Source organism: Temnothorax longispinosus, chromosome 7 (genome assembly GCF_030848805.1).
Source record: "Temnothorax longispinosus isolate EJ_2023e chromosome 7, Tlon_JGU_v1, whole genome shotgun sequence".
NCBI lineage: Eukaryota > Metazoa > Arthropoda > Insecta > Hymenoptera > Formicidae > Temnothorax > Temnothorax longispinosus.
In genome coordinates, this window is record NC_092364.1 from 7,981,543 (window position 1) to 8,004,846 (window position 23,304).

At 38.2% G+C, this 23,304-nt stretch overlaps 1 protein-coding gene and 1 long non-coding RNA gene across 11 annotated transcripts in view; one reads left to right on the forward strand and one right to left on the reverse strand.

Annotated features, from left to right (window-relative positions):
- Nucleotides 1–23,304, reverse strand: part of LOC139816883 (venom dipeptidyl peptidase 4) — a 509,974-nt gene that overhangs the window by 199,594 nt on the left and 287,076 nt on the right. The gene's annotated exons all lie outside the window — the stretch shown is intronic.
- LOC139816219 (uncharacterized) lies at nucleotides 91–9,603 on the forward strand. 4 transcript variants are annotated; one of them, XR_011732979.1, is made up of 5 exons: nucleotides 91–1,634; nucleotides 1,846–7,353; nucleotides 7,939–7,964; nucleotides 8,064–8,123; nucleotides 8,685–9,603. It is a non-coding gene; the product is annotated as an uncharacterized lncRNA (long non-coding RNA). The 4 variants fall into 4 exon arrangements; XR_011732980.1 differs by having other exon boundaries at nucleotides 93–2,008; nucleotides 2,688–7,353; XR_011732978.1 differs by having other exon boundaries at nucleotides 91–7,353.

Here is a 23,304-nt window from a genome sequence, read left to right on the forward strand (position 1 = left end):
TTTTTTCTTTAAGAGAGACTTTATAATATGAAAAAATTATTATTATGCCCTATTGTCTCGTCCGGATGGAATAATTATGTAGTCGTGCTCCTGCATGCGCCTAGACAACAGCGTTTAAAGCATTGCCCTAAAATGCAAAAAGCAAGCGCGCGCCTGCGCCTTTTCAGCGCCCTCCGCGCGGCCCACGCCTCTGGGCGCCGCGCGCGCCCGTTCTTCATTGTGTTCTGTTCGTTTGTCCAGACAACACGCACTTTTCCTATCTTCAGGATTTTCATCGTTTTGGATGCCGAACATAAGGATCGAAAAGGTAGCTCTTCCTCGAAACACTCGAGAGGAGACATAATTTATCGTAAGCACCGTTTTGCGAGCCTATTCTCCCGTGAGACGATCCCGAGATTTCTTGCGACGTAAGGGATACATCGTGCAGTTATTTCGCGGACAGCAAGCAGACATCGAGGGACTCACCCGCTCGAGGCTCTTTTTCCAGGAACAGCTGTTCTCAGATTCCTGAGCATATTTGTAGACTTATCGCCTACCGGACTGACACGCATAACCTCCAAGACCCTGCCCAAGAGGTTAGGTCGCCCGCAACGGACGCTTCGCCCGTATATGAGGTTTTAATTTTGGTCTCCAGGCAACACCTGCCTTCGAGAAATTAGCAAGCACTGAAGGACAGATGGTCGCATAAGCGGCCGGGGCGTTGTACCAGGTATGTCCTCTTGTCGACCCACATTCTGTGGCAAAGAGAGGACATAACCGACTGTTCCCTTCTGCTTTGCCTTCTCCGTTGCAGTGGCCAGTGCCCATTAACGTCGGCGACGTACCAGGTATGTCCTCTTGTCGACCCACATCCCGTGGCAAAGAGAGGGCATAACCGATTTTTTCCTTCTGTCTCGCCTTCTCCGTTACAGTGGCCTATGCCCATTAACGTCGGCGACGTCTCTCTACAGCTCTTGGTATGTATCTTTTGCTGTTAACGAGAAGAGTATCTATCACTCAAGTGGTTGCCTGCCTCAATGCCCTCGGCTCTGGCAGGCCAAACCTGCTACAACCGGAAATCCTGCGCGACCTTAAGAACGATGCAGATTTCCTCGGGCGCTAGACGCCGCCGGCAGTAGTGCTCGGACGCTCGCCTAATCTAAGGCGCACGGACACCCTCGGCAATGACTCACAGTCGTTCGTCGACTCCAAGGCGCAGGGACGCCATCGGCAGTGGTGCACATTCGCCCCCCGACTTCCTTAGCGCATAAACGCCCATCGGCTCACCGATCGGCCTTATATTCTTCAGAAGGCATACACACACTGTTTCTTTCTAGCTAGAAGCGTTTTACCAAGTCTTCCTTTAACATTCCACAGGTAAAAAAGCCGTGGAGACATCAGGGAGACCCTTAAAGCAGCACGGGCATATGAAAAGATAGGGCGCGAGATTTCTAATTCCTCAGCCCTGGTGAGTAAAGGGACCCTACAGCCTGTCCGTCAGCAGGTGCCGCAGCGCTGTTTTCATTCTCTAAACCGCAGCTTCCGAGAAACCGGAAAGCTCCTGGTTTTTCCATTAAGGGCTCCCAAAACTCGGACTCTTTACCGAGCCATCGTCCTCACTCTCGGTCCTGGATACAACACCATCGTTAGACACCGTAAGTACCGCCGAGCGCCTCCACAGCTACACGAGGTTATCACCCTCTTATTACATTTTGCCTCCATCGAGAGCCGCCTTGAGAGAAATGGAACTTTCGCAGGCCACCGCAAAATTCCTTGATTTAGAGGTTAAATGCCTCTTGCGTAAAAGAGCCATCTAGGCGGTCGAACTCTACGCTAAACAAACCTTATCCTCGCTCTTTCTTGTAGAAAAAGTAGCGTCAGACTCATTGAGGTCGAGCAGCAAGGCGCCGGTATACCACGTGAATGGATAACCAGTTGGATAACCAGCTGAGAGAGTAGTAGATTGCTTGGAGCAAACGCGCAGCGAATATACGCGCAGAATTAAATATACTCTTTGAACCATCAGGCGGTAAGCGACTTTATAATAATTTTACGTGAATTAATCACGTTTAATGAGCCGCCGCATTTTAAATTGGAAGATTGGCGGACAGTAGTTCGCCTCATGTTACCGGGATGGCTAATGGCCACCGTAGATCTGGAGGACGTGTACTTGCTGGTTCCAAACCAGGCTCTGCTACCAAAACTATTCCAGGTCTTATTTACAACCATCGAATAACTGTAAATTTTTAGGACTCGTTCCAATGCCGCCGGTCAAGATATCTCGATACCTACTTGCCGTCGGGAAAAATTATTATAATTTAACAACAAAAACTTCTATATACAAAAATTTTAGAATGACAAAAATTTCTTAGCTCTCAATATGAGCACCGATAATTTTTTCGATAACTAGGGAGATTCCACCATACGTAGTACATACGTAATATGTGAATTTATTCACGGGGATTACCATACGTGAAATAACATGCGATTTCGAGTTCAATTACGAAATGTAATAGCAGAACAATTTACGCGATTGTGTAACGTGATCGCGGCCGTAGCAGCCGAAAGTAGTCTGCCATGTCAGAACTTTAAGCACTCGAATTCATCATATCTCCTATCAGACCTTGCAGGGTGGATCAATGTCTTTTTAAGCCCCAGTCAATCTATTCAGATTGGTTCCAGCAAATTCATTCGAGAAATTTTTTCAGATGCTTCTTTGAACGATTGGGGAACTTCGTGCGGCGAGTTGCGTACACACGGCTGGTCGCCGGTAGACGAAGGAGCTCCTCACGGTATCGCAGCTGAACTTAAAGCAGTTTTCTACACCCTTTGCGGCTTCGCAGCGGATCTCCACGATTGCGACATTTTGCTTCGTTTTGCCAACGCAACCACTTTAGCTTACATCAATAAGCTTATCATTATTCAGTCTCCACATCATTCTGAAATTTCAAGACAAGTTTGGCGTTGGTACAAAAGTCAAAATACTTTAGCTTTTTGCTTTATATATTTTCTCTAGTGAGAATTTCATCTAACACTGAATCTCGAATCGCAGTTACTGAGGGGCCCCCACCTATCGATAATTCTCAGCGAGTGGCCAGGACTTTTGGTCCACTCAATGTGGACCTTTGTTACGTCTCTACTTAATACCAAATGCGATTCCTCTGTTTCAGGGTCCCTAGATCCGGGACCTATAACAATATATGCGCGCACTCTCTCAGAGGAAAGACTGAATTTCTACGCGTTTACACTCTTTTGCTGGTTAAAACGCGTATTGAAAAAGATAATAGACGAGGGCGCAACGGAAACTTTGGTGACGCCAGGGTGGTTTCCCCAAACATGCTTTCCATTGTTTTAACACCCCTTGATATCTAACCTGTTAATTCTTCCTCTCAGTTACTCTCTGCTTTCTTTACCTTTCAGAAACCAATATCCAGCGTGGAACACTCCCTCCCTAATAGCCGGGAAGGTATCAGAGAATCTCTCAGGGCCTAATACCATCAGTAGCCATACCAACGATGCTACAGTCAACTATCAAGCAATACTCTCGCCCTCGCCACCTCTGGTGAGATGTCTGCTATCGCCATCAACTATCTCTGTATTCTCCAACGATTCCTCAAGCGCTAGATTCTCTAGCTCAGAAACTTAGCCTCTCCGCCGCTTATTCCAGTCTAAATACGAGTTAATTTCGCAGAACGAAATCGGCTAACGTCCGGCGGTTAAGCGTCTCTGCAAAGGTGTTGCAGCGCACAATCCGCCGCAGTCTCGTTATGACCACGTCTAGAATCCGGCTCCGGTGATCGTCAAATGATCTTCTATTTATCCATATTTACGTCCTTTGATTGTCGTTACCAAGAAACTTATTCTACTTTTTGTTCTCGCTGCGGGTCAGCGTGTATTTACACCCTCTTCCCTTCGAATTTCTCAGATCTCTATTAATGATAAATTGATATTGCGGATTCCTGATCGAATCAAGACAGTACCGGACCGTGCTCAACCCCCTCTCTGTCCTTCTCGTCTCCTGGACCACGAGAATCTTTGTATCATTTGCCTAACAGAATATTACATAAAAGAACTAAGGATCCATGGCCATCGGAATGTGATTTCCTTTTTTTATCTCTCTTGCTAGGCCATATAAAACTATCACGGCTTAAACTACAAGCAGTTGGTTTCGACAGAGCGTAGATAAATGCGGAATAGATACTACTATTTTCTCAGCTCACAATACGCGTCACGCGTCAACATTAAAAGTTGCTAAAAGGGGGATTTTCGCTCGACCGAATCAGGTACGCGGCAGGTTGGACCAGTGAATCCCATCATTTTTTCGCAATCCTTTACAATAGGCCATTAATCCAAAGGTTTTCAGTACCGCGGTCTTTCTATCACAATGGTCTAATTTATATCCTCTAGCGCATAACTTAATTAAAAAAAAAAAAAAAAAAAAAAAAAATTGTTACTTTCCAGCCAGAATGCTGATGTCGTTTCGACATCTAACCGACGTCTATAGACACGTCATTTCTCGCTGGGTTACGGCATCCTAATGTAACAGACTTATTAATTATTAATTATTTTTTATATATTTATGCGTTGCCCATTTTACGTCATCAACATTAGAATGTGAATAATATTCTTGTTATGTTTCAATATTTGGCTAACAAATCGCGAACATAATTTGAACAACTACATAATTATTCCATCCGGACGAGACAATAGGGCATAATTGTAAGATTAAACGAACTTACCAAGTGAAGTTCGATCTTAATTATGCCCTATGTCTTGTCCAGATGGACGCCCACCCTTTTTAGTGTTTTTTCCCTCCCTGATATTTCGCGATTTGTCTTCTCTGAACTTATGAAGAACGGGCGCGCGCGGCGCCCAGAGGCGCGGGCCGCGCGGAGGGCGCTGAAAAGGCGCAGGCGCGCGCTTGCTTTTTGCATTTTAGGGCAATGCTTTAAACGCTGTTGTCTAGGCGCATGCGGGAGCACGACTACATAATTATTCCATCCGGACGAGACATAGGGCATAATTAAGATCGAACTTCACTTGGTAAGTTCGTTTAATCTTACAATTATATCACACGTGCGTGGAAAGTGGCCCATTCCGCGCGCGCTATCTGTGCGACAAATAGCCAATTTTCCACGCGAGAAATTCCCCACTCGAACGGGAATATCTCATTCCTGCACGGTCTCGAGTGAGAAATCTCTCGCGCGTGCGGAATCGGCCATCCGTCGCACAGATGACGCGCGCGCAATAGGCCACTTTACATGCACTTTGTAATATAAAATAGGGTGTGTAACACGTGCGGGTTGAGAATTGGACACTCGTGCGGGTAATCGCACTCGCCTTCGGCTCGTGCGTCCACTCCGCACTCGTATCCACTTCCCGCACTTGTTACACAAATAACTATTTGTTTATTATTTATTATCACACAGAAATAAACTATTTTCTGTGATGTGAAACTTCCTATATAATGTATGAATATTTTTTACTTCCACTGTAAGTAGATGAATGTGCTCCGTTATCAGAATCAATTTTATTTTTTATTCCATTGTACCATTATAAATGTACTATCTTCATTCGTATTTTAACGGCTAGAGCAGAGTAATATTACAAATCTAATTAGCGGAGGTCCAACGATGTGTACCCACGCCCACGGTACAAATTCTTTGGTGAATTTTTTTCGAGTTCGATACTTTCAGCGGAATTTTCGCGTCGATTGCAAAATGTTGACTTTACTTACAACGAGGTTTATGCAACTTATTACGAGCGGAAGCCTTTTACCTGATACGAGATGGAAAATTGGATCCACCGTAAAGGAGGCAAGAAGAACAGAGCGCGCGTCTCGTACAAGAAGAGTAATTGCCGAGGCAATTTAACTAGAGGCGATGTTGAGTTACCCTCGCAATATCCCGTGTTGCCGATATAAAGCGGAAACGTCTTGTAAGTGTCTCTCATTTGCGACATTAATCCAAAGACATGAATGTCACAAAATAACGACGGAGTCAAACTAGAGCGAGAACCGACCCGTAAAGGAATACATAAAAGACATAAAATTGTAGAAATTACGGTCAACTGAATCATATCTTTTACACCGAGTATCTATCGTAAAAATTATGTCTTTGAGAAAAAATGCATAAATACCACAACTTTCAATAACAAGCAATTTTTCACACACACGCACGCACGCACGCACACACACACAGTGTCGTATAAATTATTATTTATAATGAAAAACAAAATTGTACAGGCAAAATTAATCATCCATAAAAGTTGATCATTTCTTATTACAACACAGTTCTCTAAAGTCTTTTAAGATCGTCCTTTTAAGATAAAATTTTAGAAGATCGAGAATGTTTAAATATATAATTTGTATAACACTTTTTTCTTAAAAATACTTTGTCCGTTATTCAAAAGCAATTTGAAATAGATGACTAATTATACATCAAGTTACTGGAGTTCAAAAGGAACAGCAGGATAAACTGTAGAAAAATCACTCTTTTTTCAGTGTAAGTTAACAAAAGCTTCCCTGGCCAAAGTAAACGCGGACAAAGTAGTCTCCTTCGCAAACGTAAAACAACAAGCTTTTAATTCGGTTAATAGCGCACTTGCTAGTTTATTTATTAAACTATTAAAAGCCATTTTAATAGCTACTCTAAAAACAAGAGAAAAAGAATAATGTCCTATCTGATGCTAATCATCTATTAAATTACCTTAGTATACAGTAAACCACAATTAAATAACTTGTTTCGTAAAAAAATATTTGTTCCAATAATATTCACTATCACGTCGTCGCCAACGTGATTATCATCTGCGAGTGAAAGTGCTTGACTAAAACTTTAATAACAAAAGAAAAAAACCAAAAAACGCCACTCTTTTATACACAATTATACTTAAAAAAAATATAATCAAAATTGAAAAGAGAGAATTATCGTTCAATTTTACAGTAATTTTAGAAGCTCATAATTGTTCGTAATTATTCGTGGATTATTTTAATATGGTAATGTTTCGGTACGCGCGCGCGTTTCAGTAGATCAGTGTATGAAAGAGAGCACAGCGTCTAGAATATCTCGCACATCGCGAGAGAAGTCGCCGGAGTTCCGCATATTTCGTCGTTATACACTCGCAGAAATCAATCGTCGGCACGTATCTCAACAAATACTTCTACCAAAGTAAATGCCATTCGAGCTAAGAGCGCGCTGCTTAACATGCGAGAGAGATTTCTTCCAGTTTCATCAAACTTCCAGGCCCGCTCTTTGAACTTTGAACCTCGCAGTCTGGCAAACATTACCCCATAAATGTTCGCGAGCGTTTATGCAGCCGAGTATGAGGAAAGTTACTGACGTCGCAATGGAAAATCCGACCACGACTTCTCTACCAGTACGCCTCTAACTTCTAACGCGCGCTGACCTCCGCGACTTGTTTTTACCTCCGTTATTGGAGAGTTTGGAGACTCATAGTACAGAGTCCTTAAATGTTTGGAAAGTAACAAATTTTATATAGGGTGGGTGGGTAAAATGATAAGATAGTGGAACTTCCTGCAAGGAGACAAATAAACTTCTTGATATGGAATCAACATCGATAAATATCGTTCAAAATTATTTTTTGTGTAAATAATAAGACACTGTTTCGAGTAAAAAAGAAATTTGTCTCGTGTATTTAATTCGATAATAATACAAGAGAGCGATAGATAACGTCACTTAATTACGACAAAATTTCCGCGCGTCAACTGTACTTAATACAAATTTTGTAAGCTCACATGTTACATATATTAGAACTGAATGCATTTATTAGAATTTTCCTGTCATTTACTCGACTCTATAATATAAAGTTCAAAAATAATCGATAACCTATACGTTTAAAAATTGTAACGTTCATTTCAAATACATAAAGAAAACTTCAAAACCGAAGACTTTGATAGATTCTAAAAAATATAGGCGATTAATCAATCTCCCTTTCTTGTAGCATAAGCATTTTTCTACGATGAAACAGTAAGTACTATCTCTCAAAAGAAGCAAACATCGATGAAAGAAGGAGAAGAGGAAGCTCTAGACGGAACCACTCAACAGTTTCCCTCTTTTATACCATAGATTATAACGCGATCCATCAACATGTGCCACGTCAGCTTGGTCACCGAACATCGTGTATACGTATGTAGGAGTCTGAAGTATATATTTCAGCGTTTTTTAACGTAGTTCGGCAAAATTGCATTGTACTTTAAATTTTTTTAAGTAACTAGATTTTGTCGTAGTTATGTTTCGCGTGTAAATTTTTATTTAAAAAAAATATATAATATTTTTCACGAATGTATTTTGTATTAAACACGTACAATTTATTTATACACAACTCTATAGAAGTTGTAAAAATTATTATAAAACGAAAGAAATTTTACAAAATCATTGACAATGTTAATGACTTTACAGTAAATTATCTTATTTTATTCATACTGCATTCTTTTTTAGATTTACCTGACTTACAAGAAAAAAAACAAAAATATTGAAATAATTAAATTTTTTCAAAGAAATTATATCAAAAGTTTATCTATTATAATTATCATAAATACTTCCCACATATCTTATTTATTGTTAAAACAACATAATACTCATAATCCTGCATTTAAAAAATGCATAATAATAATGCTATTAATCGTACGCGTGATAAGATATTTAAATCGCACGGAAATTGGTGTCACCTATTATTTCCTTTCGTAGATAGGAATCCTATCAAATCACCACGCACACGATCGTGATCTGATACAATTCTAAAGAAACAATGACCGGCCAAGCATCGCTGCAGTGACAGTATCGGCTTCATTGTCGCGATGGGACTACGTCGGACCAACCAAGCCGAACTTAAACCGATTGTGATTGTGATTTGCAGAGGAACACAGCGAGCGATGCGTGCTCTCGTCGACGACCGACGTGCGGAAAGCTTTACGCGTGCAAACAAAAGCTCGTTCCAGTTGGGTCGAGGGCAACAAATCTTCAACGGTGAATTTCGAAGAGAGCGCGACCCCCGACGGGCCTATAAAAAGAGACTTTATAACCGTGCGGGAGCCCATTAAAATGCACGTACGCGTACCGACGAACATTCCGTGCGCACGTTCGAGAGGCTTAATTCCTCGTTTAAACTGTCGGAATAGCGCTCGCCAGAATTGTCTTGAGGTATTAGACGAAATTCGGCGCCATAACAAAAGACAAGGTGCGTTATAAACGCGATGAAAAGAAAGTAGTTAGTTTCGAGTCTAATTAAACCTGGCGTTTAAAAAACCTGATGACGTTTAAAAGTAGTAAAAAGCTAAATTTAGAAAAGTATGTATTAAAACAACAATAATAAAATTTTTTGAAAAACAAATAGCAAAATTTAAACAATAAGGTTGGATTAGGTTAGGTTCGGTTAGGTAACGAGATAATTGTCTAATATGCGCAGTCAATTTTTCTAGGATAGACATTTCATCGTTCAAAATTCTTATATCATTTTAAAAAATAGAAACATCATATATTTTGCGAAGACACTAACAAAACAAGTATATTTAAAAATAATTTGGAATTTAATTGTATTACATTACATTACTTTTATGATCCTTTTCATATTTTAATTAAAAGTGCTACATTACTTTAATGTTGCTAACTTCCACCTCGCAATTTATTTTCCTTATTCGTTAAGACGATCTTAAATTAAGACTAAGCATCCATAAGTGCCATCGTCAAGCTCACCGAGGCCTCGTCTCCTTGAAAACCCCACCGAAATGCGACGCCGAAGGCGAAGTGGCAACGAGCGGCAATAAAGCGGCTGGCACGACACGCTCTTTTACTACTTTGCTGGAGCGAAGAGGGGCGGCGGCATCGCGACTGTGAGGATTACGAAATCGTTTTGCATCATTTTGCATAATATCGCGGCTTACGCGTGCGCGCGCGCGCACCGAGGGCGGCTCTCGGCTCTCTTGAGCTCGGATCACGAACGACGGCCCCCTTTAATATCGATTTAATTAAATCATTTTCAGAGCGCCTTCCTACTCCAACTGCCTTCCATCTCTCTTTTCCTCTTCTCCCCCAGTTTTGCCACCTGTCTACCATCTTGCCGAGAGAAGAGAGAGCTTTCCGTCGGCCGTAGAAGTGCCGCTATCCTCTCGCGCGTGATTTAATTCTGCCGGGGGAATTTAATTGAGGAGCGGCAGCGCTTCCTCTCTCGGAGCGATACGGCCGAAGCGACCACCCGCGGCGGTTAGCCTCGTAATATGTTAGCCGTTTAACGTCATTCGCCGGCTATTTTTCACGGATGAAAGCCGCAGTCAGGGATCGGCGCGCGGAGTAATGGGAAGCCAAGGTCACCGGCGAGACGATAAATTGCCGAGCCGAGATGCGACTGATGCGGCCGATATGCAATCGAATTACTGACACACGCGCTTTGAGAATAATCCATTCTCTCTTCGCGCCTTGTGAAATCATGATTGAGAAAATTTTATCAATATTGGTGTCATTACTTTTCGATTAATAGTACTTTTTAATAAATGCGTAAAATACGCATAGCAATAAAATGTGACAAATTATTTTACATTGAATCCGTAGCATTGTAAGAGAAAATTGTATCGGATATTCCAAAGCAAGCATAAACAAAGAATAATCTATAATTTGTAAAGGTCTTTTCAATTATGAGAACTTGTGGTAAATTTTTTATTTATTAAATTATTAATAATGCAGTTACTAAAATGTTATATAATAATGCAGAAACTAAATACGTATAACGTATATAATGAATTTTGAGTCACAAAGATAAATTATTACAAAAGCTCCAATCAATTCCAATTTCAAATGAAAATTGAAGCCTGAAGTCTGTCAAAGGTAGAATATTTTCGTCGCACTTTTGGTACATTATATTCCACTTCGTGGACCTGGTTAACTCGCTAATTCAATTTACTACAGAGATTTAATTACGAGGTAGAGGCAACTTAACGCAGTCATGTCGTTTATTGCCCTGATACGTCATCCATTTAACACCTTCGCCGTTATTTATCGACCGCCTGAGCTCGCTGTTGCGGTTTCTTCTCAAATAGTTGGGGAAATATATGGGGGGAAATGCTTAAAGAAGCGCGCGGGAAAATTAGTTTCAATTAGATAGGAAGGAAAATTGAATGTCGTATTATAAAACCGGTTTAATATTATGGTTTTTTATATATATATGTACAATAATTCGCATATTATTACCTCTTTTTATAAAACATTATTTTCTGCTTTAGTATCTATTTAAAATTTTGACGAAGCGAACAGTAACGCGGATAAACTTTATTGCAGTCTACATCAACAAACACAACTATTTCTCCGGTACTTTTATTTTTCGGGGAACATTTAGACTAAAAAATGTGCAGGGAACTAAACTGTTTTTACCAACCTCGGTTAACTTTAACCTTAATTTAAGCGATCTTTTTCTCAGACTTAATTCCAAAAAGTTTCTCAGTTTTAATTCTAGAAAGTTTCCTTCGACCTACGTTGATGATATAATAAATTCTCAGATCAAACTCAAATTGCGAATGGTGATTTTGCAGGGAACAAATACTGTCTATATACATGACAACAAATAAAAAAAATCCTTTTTGCATTATCATTCTAACATCAAGATAGGTTAATTATTGATTTTATCACTTCTGATACAAAAACGATTATTACAGTATGCTTATTTATGCGAAGGAAGAAACGAGGTTCGAGTTCATTTTCTTCTCATCACCTTGGCGCAACATTATTAAAAAGGGCACGGGCGACGTTGATAAATGACATTTTTGCCTACTTGAAAAATTGAAATAACTTTTCACGCGGCCTGGGGAATACAACGTCCCCGAATTTCCGGCATGCTCGTATATCTCGCCCCCGCACAGGACAGAGGCATCCGGGGTTCCTATGTTCATGGGAACGAGGTTCGACCTCGACACGAAAAATAAAATCTACCTTTCAACGGCGTAATTCAGGAAACGCCCCCGTTCCTCGATGGCCCTACGACCCTTCGTCCGATCCACCGCAAAGGGAAATATCGTATATATATTCGCGAACGATATGGCGGACGACAATCCGCAATCGCGCAACGACCCGCATAATTTAATACTTTGATGGTTAAACCTCTTCGTTACCGCCTGCCGTCACGTGCGGCCGAATACCAGGATAAGAAATAATATTGATCCGCCCCCGGGGGGGAGGGGGAATCGAAGCGAGCGATTTAACCCGCTTCGACGCTGCGGAATTTCATTCATATCGCGTGCGGGATTCGAAGGAATTCTTATTTAAATTCCGTCGATCGCTAATTATATTATGCGCGATATCCTTTCCTAATACTTCGCGGTATTTCCCGGTGAAGACCCGCACATCTTTGTGCAAAATTACGCCTGTTACGGCGTTACGGCGTTACGACGTTACGGTCGTTTCGATAACAAACATAATGAAATAGCAACACGGCGAATTAGTGCCGCATTAAAAGCGCCCGAGGGATCGCGGTTCATCGAGAAGTTTATCGGTAGAATTTTGGAGCGAAGCGAAATTAAAGCCGCATCACTCCAATTGTCAGTGAAATCGACCGAATAGATTTGATCGACAAATAAATTTTGCGCCGTACTAAATAATATCAAGATTTATATATCTATATAAATATAATAAAAAAAAGATATTTTGTGCTATTTTCAACAATAATTACTGTAAAATTTGTCACTCACTAACTCTGGGGTGATCGATATAATCCTAACGTGATGGACACTTACCTGTAATAGAGAAAAAAACAAGAGTTAGCATAAACAATTGGTAATGCATTTATAAATGTCTAATGAATTGTAATATAAGGTAAACCGTCCTAATAGTCGGACACGTAATACGATTTTACTTAATTTTTATAAGTATTCGCGGTTTTTAATAATTTAATTATGTAACTAATTAAAAGCAAAGTATAAAAGCCTATTAATGACGCATAAAGGACATGTAAAGTGTTTAAATTATTTTATCATAATCATAATAAAAATTTTAAAACATACAAATAAACCAATATCCGGATATAATTATTTTACATCTTTTACGACTTGAGAAAAGATTATAAAACTTTATTTATAAAATAAAAACGCAAAATAAAATAAAAATTGTTTTAAAAGGTAGACGAATTTTCTCAAAAAAATTTTAAAAACATTATCAAAATATGTTCTAATTGTGCGACAAATTGACCTTTTACTAGATGTCAATTTTTATAATGTTTAAAATGTCTTATTATATATATACAAATATCTCCTTAAATATTTAAAGATATAAATTTCGATATTTTGATATTATAAGAAAGATATTGAGGGAGTCGGCCTTTACCTTACTGTATTAATACCTTACTGTATTAATATTGATAGAGTGCCGGGGCAACCAGGTAAAGCGAATCTCATAACAAATAGTAGTAATATAATAAAGGGCGGTAATAATAGCAAAGTAGACAGCGGCGTAATAAAGTGCTCGCCGCATACGTGACAGCCAAGAATGATTCCCGAGCGATCGGTCAATCAAACGAGCGTTCTGGCCAAGGTTATGGTCACGCAGACACAGCGCAGATAGATGGAGCAGAATTGAAAATGACTGATGGCCGGTTGTGCCGGGTTTAAACTTGATTTAACTGATATTCGTCTTCCCGCTCCCTCAATATGCGTGTACGTGTGTGAGTGTCCACTCTGATACCTCAATTCTGCACATAAAAATTTCATACTTTTATGTTGTGTCTATAGATCGCCGTCAGCATCTCCGTCACTTTCTTATAGCGGAAAAATTCGCAGTCCCCAATTTTCTTCTTTTTGGAGTTCTCATCACGAAGTTAGGAATGCGTGCAATTTTATTCCGCATGTTAACTATATACACCGCGTATCATTTCCAGGTAAAATTGTATTGCACACTCAGCATTTCTAAAACCTTTTAATATTTTCAGCTTAATTTCCAAACGAAAGAAAATTTACTCTCTAAATCTCATAGAGTAATTTTGTCACTAATATATCAGAGTAATTGCGATAGTCACTTCAAAAGAGAGGATTGTCACTCTAATTTGAATAAATTCGGCCACTCATAAGGTAGGAGTGAATGTTTCGCTCAAATTTTTAGAGCGAACTCTACCAGAATGACGCACCAATCTCACTCTAAAGCTATAATGAATCACGATTCACTAAAGATTGACTGATAAATGACTCCTAACAGAGTAAAATTTCCCACTGAAAATTGTAAAGTAACATAAAATTCACTCCTATGGACACTGATCTATTGCACTTAAAAAGAGTGCCCTTGCACTCAAATGGAGTGTGATTTTATTCCAATTTATAGAGCGCAATTTTACTCTTTCTTAAGAGTGGCGAATTTTCACTTTTCCCTACATTTGCATTTCACTCGTTTTGAGTGACATTTCACTATTTGACGTTTAGAGAGTAAGTTAAGCAATTTTTTTTATTCAAAAACAAAAATATCCGTATGAGAGAGTAGTCTTTCATCTGCAACTTTATACAATCTTAGTATAAAGGACTCGAGTTTTGCTTCTAGATATATCCCTCGCGTATCAATCCCGACACGCCGCCGCTCCCTCTAATCGCCCGGACTTTGAGTTCACGTCTCGAGATATTTTAGCGAACAAGACGGGAGAGGGTTACGCGATTGCATCCGCGAAACAGTTCATGCCGGATTCATCTACCCCGAGAAATGGCGTAACCCATTTTGGCGCGCGGTAATGGAATCATTTCCGACCCAATAAATTTCACTCCGGCAAACTAAACTCGTCTTCTCTCCCTCCTCTCTCTCCTCTCGTTGTGTACCTGCGCCTGCACCTGCATGTGCGGTCGGAGAAGAGCGCGTCTTGCCTGTGAAAACGCCACACGAGGTGATGCAAGTGTGCGTTCAATGTAGCGTGGTAGAGAAACAGCAATCACTGTCTCTGAAGCTCGAGAAAACCACAGTGATCATCCGCAATGGCTTCCGCTATGTCTTCATAACTTCGACGCTTCCGGGCATCAAGTCAATTTCGGAGATTCTAAGGCGTAATGAGGCGCGATCGATCGGAGTAGAACGAAAGTGATTTCTCGGTAAAATAAAATAAATAACTACGACGAGATTGTTTATCCCGCTAAGTTTTAGATAAATCCGTATACACCAAAATATTTTTCTTCGTAGAAAAATCGTTCAAATAAATATTTTGTCTAATAGTAAAGTCGAATCTCATTAAGTCCTTTTTAATCGGTGGAAATGCACTCTCGCGCGTGCATAAACGTTTGTTTTTATACGTCTCCACAAACAGTTATCGTTATCACTGTCGTTGAGATCTCAATTTCGTAAAATGCTCAACGACTTAATAGTCCTTCGACAGTTAAGATCTTACCGAGACGAGAATTCCCAGCCGTGAAGGGAATTCGTTTTTTTCTCTCTCTCTCTCTCGCAGTGGCAACGACGTCGTAACCTTCGCTTTTCTTAAGCACATCCCAGCTTATCGCGTTTCACGTTTGAAAAAGCTACAAAACGTATTTTATGTACCGTCATCTAATTTCTCAAATGTCCACAATTAAAAAAAAAACATTAAATATTGTTGGGATGAATTAACAGTGACGTAATATATCGAAAATCTTTTAGGATTTCTCATATTTGTCAATTTTCTTCGATAGACTTATTATACGAGAGATTTAATTGAATAGTTTTATAAGAATGTAAAATAATCGACGTTGAATTCAACCCTTTGCGTATTAAAAACAAAATTACATTTATCCACTTACCAAGTATTATATTAATTTATATTATATGATTATACATAATCTTGTTATAATATCAGATTAGTATAAAAATCACACGATCCGGATCATGGACGAAACATATAAACGCTAAAATAAAATGTCACAATACTCTTGCGACAATCCTATACTGCACGCATAAACTGTTTTAATTTAAAAAACTAAGTAGCTGTTTAAATAACTTTAATTGTTATTTTTTACATGAAGTAATTTAATTTCTTTTATTTAAAGAAATAAGTGTATATACTCTCGATAAAAATAAATTTAAATAGAGAGCAAATGCCGCCGGAAACCAATACTTTGTAATAATTTAATTGCTTTTAAACATTCTAAAAGGGAATCGTTTCATCGATCGCGCTTGTTGATTGCGTCTACTTTCTGAATAAACGTCGACAATTATTATCCATGAATCTGCGTGAATGGATACGCATCAGGAAACCAATAACTTCACGCAGCCACTGCGAAATTACTCAGGACGGAAATTCGGTACTCCAGGCTGCATGTGCTTAAGAGGGAATTCTCACGGCTAACTCGACGCGACCCAAGAGCCAGATCTAAATCTGCTGTAGAGTCTATCCCTAGAACTAAGACTAGACTTAGACGCTGGATTTCGTGGGACATAATCTGAAAAGCTCCGTAGCTCATAACCCATGCTCTCTGAGCCCGCGGGAGGACCGACGCCAGCGACGCGGCGAGGTGCGCTTCGAACACACGTCGGCGTATGCCTATCCCGCAGGCAATCGCGTCGTTCTACACGACACCCCGAATGGCGTTCTCGGCGCATGACAGTCATTCCAAACGCGTAGTCCTTCGTGCCATTTTACGCGCCCGTCGAGACGCGCCGCGCCCGGCTTAAGATTTTGTCCCAAATGCGAGGAACGTCTTGCGCGCGCCTGCATTATAATGAGATATGGAATTGCGCTTACGCGTCATAGTGACTGCTAACTAAGTTGAAGGGATAATCTTCTGCAGTAGCCAAGTCTGATACCTAACTGAGAAAACGCTAAGATTGAAGTTACAGAATTGCGAAAACTTGTGCAAGCGTACCTTGTGATAAGAATTACTAGACTGCGATACCCAATCAGTCAATATATTTGTAGAAATGTAAAAATGGTATTTTATGAATATAAGCGCGATGATGGATTATCAAAAATGTATGACAATTCGTGACAATCTTCTGTTTTCTAAACATAGTAAAATTACATTAATTCTGAATTGTAGTTACTCTCTAAATCTCATAGAATAGTTTCGCCGCTAATGTATTAGAGTGATTACGATAGTCACTCCAAAAGAGAAGGGGGTCACTCTAATTTGTATAATGTAAGGTTTTTTAATTTTTAAGTAAATTTTTAAAAAATGTATTTTAATTACACTGTATTTTTATTTTTTAATTATTCTTATAAATTAAGCTTTAAATTCTTTTTATCATGTTTACGATGTACGAATTGAAACATTATCTGTTTTAAAATAAAATTTTCTATATACTTACAGACGTAAACATTGAGCAAATCTGCATGCAAAATAAAAAATGAAATCAAATCGATCATATAATCTAAATGTTTATTATTATACTTTCATTATTGTATTGTTCCGTACAAAATTCTAGTTGCAATTAGATATTTTGAGTAATTATTCGCGGACGTGCAAAATGCTAATTTCAACAATAAAATCCATATTTTTTAAGATACCGCGTGTCTTCGTGTCGTGATAGACATCACAACAATGCGTTTTGTCCAAAAAATACTATCGATATAAATCAGTAGAACCGTGATTCAGTATATATATAGCAGATATAGCTCGTACTTCATTCGCTTTTGTGCTGTAAGTTGAGCAAGAGTTCATTGAGTTGCCCGTGAAACCAGCAAACGCTCTCATCATCCGGATCAGAGGATATTTATTAAAACGGTCGGCGATGCATCGCTTGCTAGGTAACCGCTGAGCGGTTTCCGAGTAATCGAATATTCGCGTGATCAAGGAAGAACAATCCGTACAATTCAATCGCGTGTCGACTCCGAATACAATCTTCTCGAATAAGGCTGCAATTAACGTACCTGATTGGATACAACCCGAAAGAACGCAGCCATTCAGTTGCAATGGCAGAGACGCAACAGTTGCCGATTGTATCCATCATTAGAAAGCATCGCTCGAAGAGATTTCCAATCTGGTTATTTGATCGAAATGTTGGACGACAATTAATTAATTTTTGTGGAGTCCCCCATTGAATCGACTTAACTCATTGCGCGTTTCGAAAAATACTCTATCCATATCGAGAAAATATATACTAATGAAATATATTATAAATTCTCTTTTATATAGTCTTAAAATAATCTTCCAATATCTTGCGCTTATTTTTATTTGACAGCTTTTATTCTTGATAATAGACGGAGTAAGTGATTGAAATCGTCGAGGGGAAAGGAAAAACGCCGCCAAGGAGCACCGAGACCTGCTTTACGCGATCGCGTACGGATGTCAAGAGAGCTAGCTTGACCGCGCTGTGGCGCTCGTAGGAAATTACGAGAGCGTAGCTGTCAGTGGCTAACGCGATTACAGTCGTCCCCGTAAAGACGAATGTTCCTTTTACGCCAAGCACTGCCACCTGGTCTTAAGTGCATCCGCGCGTTAACGTCCAGATGACTTTATCCCGCAAGAACAGAAGTATCACCGGGGCTGACCGACGGATATTGCCCTCTCGGAAATGTTCCCACTGGACTATCATCACGGTTTGCTAAGTCCGTTAGCTTTTATTTTAAACAGATGTTAATCGGCAAGTGATCACCGATTAAGCAGTTAACAAAATAATTGTACAAGTACATCTCATTTTGCAAGATAAAAATAAATGTTGTAGCGAATAAGTGATGTAAAAATATAATATTTTTTGTTTTTGTTTATTTAATAGGATAATTAAGTTTTTATTTCAACTAATCTATATATTTATAAATTGCTTCATTAAAATTACTTTCCGATTTACTTGAGCGTTTCGTCAATTAGGAACTGTTTCTGTAAAATCTACGGTTAATAAAATATCGTTCAGTCAAAGTTGAAGGAAATTAGCGTTTGATAAAATAATATGTCTAAATAGACTTCAGCCTTACGCGAGAAGGGATGATGCGACGGTCGTCATCCGTTATGCTGGATTTGCTCTTGTTCGATTATTAGCGAACGTTTGCCCGACATCGTTTGATACTAAAGACAAATTCACGCAGTTTGTTTTCTATTTATTTCTCTCGGAATATTTTATTAAATAATGAAAAAAGAGATTCCACGCGATAAAAATGGTATAAAATATATCTAATACAATATTTTTTAAAACATATTCAGAAATGGCTCAACGAGCCATTCAAATTGAGGTTGTGCGAGATTAAAAAATTTGAAAATTATATCTTGTAAAAAATAAAAATAATACGTTTTAAAAAAAATGCAGTGCTTTATAATGCAAACTATATTTCTCAATATAGTTTCGTGTTATTTTATAAAATAGACTTTTATCGAGTATCACATACATGTAAGTTATCTAAAATTAACAGACTTCGAAGCAAAATTCAATTTCCTGATTCACACGGAATAGTCACACGATCGAATCGTGTAAATTCGTCTTAATGGGTCGTCTACGTGCTCGGGATGATACGACAATAAACACGCCTTGCTCCGTGAACATGGTAGAACGGTACACACCGAAATACGATCTCGTCAATGCTTGCAGCGTGTACATAATAGTTTTTTGATTTGCTTCTCGTGTATATATACAACAGATTTTGCTGAAATCCTTATTCTATTACACTGTACGGAAAAAAAAGATATTGTATCAACAGCATCAGTGTAATTGAGATGAAATCTATTGATGCAACATCAATATTAATAAACAAAACATCAGATAGTTGTTTTAACAATTTAAATATTTGGCCCAATAATATCCAATTGAATTAACTGATGTTTATATTTGTGGCAGCCCGTGACGTCGACGTTTAATTAAAGAAACTTTTTTTTTTTATTGAACAGCATTTTTTCCCGTGTACTCAAAATGATTTTGCAGTCGAGCAACTTTCTCGAAAAGAATAATTATTTTCTAATATAATACATTTTAACAATTATTTTCTGATATAATAATGCACGAATATATATTATAAAAGATAAATCGCATTTTAAATTAAAAATTTATTTAACGATTTTTTTTCACTCGCTTCAACTTTCTCCACAGACTCTACATCAGGAAGAAAGTAACTTCAACGCCAATCATCACCAGAATCTCTTCCTGGGGAAGAGTATCTTTGTGTCAATCTCGTTTATTCTCCATAATTATCTATTCACTCGTTATGGCGATGGAGATGATTGACGTCTGTAGAAATCTGCGCACAGTCATAAAAATTAAAATGTTCTTATCTCGTTGTAAAGTACGTATTTAAGAAAAGGTTGCATATTCAAGAAATAATTACTTAAATTTTATTAAAATAAAAAACAATTGTTAATTTTGTATATAAAACAAAATTTTAATTTCAAAAGTAATTTTTATCGTCGAGTCAAGAATATAAAAAAATACAATTATTTATAAAATTTACTAATCAATATTGCATTTTATTAATGTTATTATTACATATCATTATTTCTGTAAGATAAAAGAAAACTGCTTTTGCTTCCTCATAAAGGAAGCTTTGTTTTCGTAAAAAAATTTTTTTTTTGTTTTTCTGAACGTGTTCAGAATGTTCTAAAACGTCGAAAAATTGTAATTTTAAAAAATGTCTGTATGTGTGTGTGTGTGTGTGTGTGTGTGTGTGTGTGTGCGCCAAATTTACCGAAATTTCTATAACTCCAGAACTAATCAACCAAATCTTAACGAATTATATATGAAATAGGGGTAGAAAAAACTGAAGAATATAATAGAATTAATAAAAATTGCTAATAATAAAGGGATTACCGATTTCTGTTAAAAAAAACAGCCAAACTTACCAAAATTTCTATAACTCAAGAACTGATTAACCAAATTTTAAAGATTTAATATAAAATAGCGGTAGAAAAAACTGAAGAATATAATAGAATTAATAAAAATTGCTAATAATGAAGGGGTTACCGATTTTTATATAAAAAAATCTATATAAATTTCTCTAATTTTCGCAAATTTTTTTAGATATCGGAGTGCATTTTTTTTAATCGATAGAGTATCATGTAAGGAAGGTTGGGATTGAATTTGGCAATAATCGGTAAAGCGGTTCTTTTTTAATAAAATTTTGAATTTTTGTAGAAATGTTCGTTTATGCTTTAACTTCCGCAAATTTGGAGATATCGATCTATTTCTAATTTTATTATATTCTTCAGTCTTTTCTACCCCTATTTCATATATAATTCTTTAAGATTTGGTTGATTAAACCCAGCTTTATACGCGATCCTAATTTAAAAAAAAATGTCTGTAATAGCTCTAACTCCCGCAAATTTTAAGATATCGGTCTATTTTTAATTTTATTATATTCTTCAGTCTTTTCTATTTCTATATCATATATAATTCTTTAAGGCCGGTATTCATAGTCGCCGGGTCTTATATCCAAGATCGTCTTAACCCTTAAATGCCACCCGGGGTCCAGCGGACCCCAGACCCTTTTACCATGATATATTTTCAAATGTTCCCCCCAAAAATGGAGCTCATGCTCCCATTGATGATAGTTGAGTGATTGACCTACCCGGTTGTACACTTAGCTACTCAGTTTACTTAATTTTTTATACTATGTTGGAATTTAAATTTTAACAATATATTTCTTCTTCACTTCTTTGAATCTGGTACATACAATGTGCTTTCTGTAGTTCAGTCATTAAAAATTAAAACGAGAAACAACTAGTACAAGGTTTTTGAACCGTCGCTGTCTTCGTGTGCGGGAAAAATATAGAAAACGAAGACGCTCGTGCGTTCTTCGCGACTTGAAAGACGGGTAAGTACTTGCAGCTCCGCGTTTTATTTCATTCTGCGGAGAATTACGAGCTGCGAACCCGCGCGCCGGGCGCGGAGTCGCCACTTCGGCGACGTCGAGCTCTTCGTGCGGGATCTGAACGAGAATACACTTTCTACCACCATTTTTATCCGGGTGTACTGTCCCAACTTGGAACGACGGCACGTGTAAACGCGAATTTAAAGGCTGTTACGCGGGACCGAATGCGGGTCATGAAGCACTGGTGAATTCCGCATCCACGCTCAGTTTAATCTCATAAACTTTCAGAAATTCGGTCGGCGACTGAAAAATGAAGGCGTGGGAGCAAGAACTTTAAAGCAGCCGAACCTTCCGAGATAATAAGATTGCCACCCACGCGGTAAAAAATGTAAAGGATCTTCAAACAGTTAAAATATATTAGAGATTTCATATATGATGGAAACAAATCGTTCTTTTTTCACAAAATTTGCAGATATACCAAAAAAAAGCTTTCTTTATCTACATGAGTCACTTAAATTCCTTTTTATTTCACATTTTGCATTGCCAAATATCATTTTTATTACATTTTATTTAACAAACAATGCACTATTATAATATACAATATATAGCTGCACTTCGAACTTCAGTATCAAGAAAAAAATATAAGCAAGTTCATTAATTTTCAAATAATTCTTGATTACTCTTTGCAATATAAAACCGACCTTTTGCATCGCTTTCATTTAATCGAAAAATCTAATAGATATTTCCTTTAATTAGAAAATTTTATTTTTCTTCCTCTGGTTGAGCGCTGTTCGCAAGTTAACCAGATATTAAATTTCTCGAGATCTCGAAATAGCTTTTAAACAGAATGGAAAATAATCGGTTTAGAGCACCGTGGTCATATTATACGATATTGATTGCATACATTTACTCGCCTTTTTCTCGCGGGTGATTCCAAATTGTCAATAAATTACATATTCTATACTCCGGTGGAGTCGCCGTAGGCTTTACGGCAAATCGGTTGCCGATGTCGAATGATTGCGTCTGCAGTTTTCTCGGGCCTGTCGTTTCGATCGTATGCTACATTAAACATCGGAAAGAAAGATGGGCGATCAACCCGTAAACTCACAGTAAAAAGTAGTCAAAGTCACGTATCGCAGTTAGCGATAAATTACGTAGCGTTTAATAAATTTCTTTATTCTTTCTCTTCAAATTTTTATTCAAACTTTGTCATTAAATATAAATGTGTGCGAATCATAAACGCATATTCAATGTACACATGCAATTTTTAGAAAATTAATAAAAATTGTCTAATTAAAAAAAATTGTCTAATGGAAAAACCTCGAAGATTATTGCAAATCGAAGATTATCGCTAGAACTGGATGTTAGGTACACAAATTAATGTGTATACGAAGCAATAATATTGACAAGCAATAATCGCTTTAGGTTCCCACAATCGTTAATTAATGTTCTTTACAGTTTCCCACGTCGCGTCACGATAAACTTATCAATTATAAACGTTCATTAACTACGAAATAATTCACTAACAAAGCGCGGGCAAGGCAGGGAACGGCGGCAGCTGTTGTCATTAAATCTATCTCGACCCGGGTATAGCGCATTTGCTGAGGGAGCGCTATGCACGATACACATAGCACAAATTCGGTGCATTAATCAAACCTTCGATAT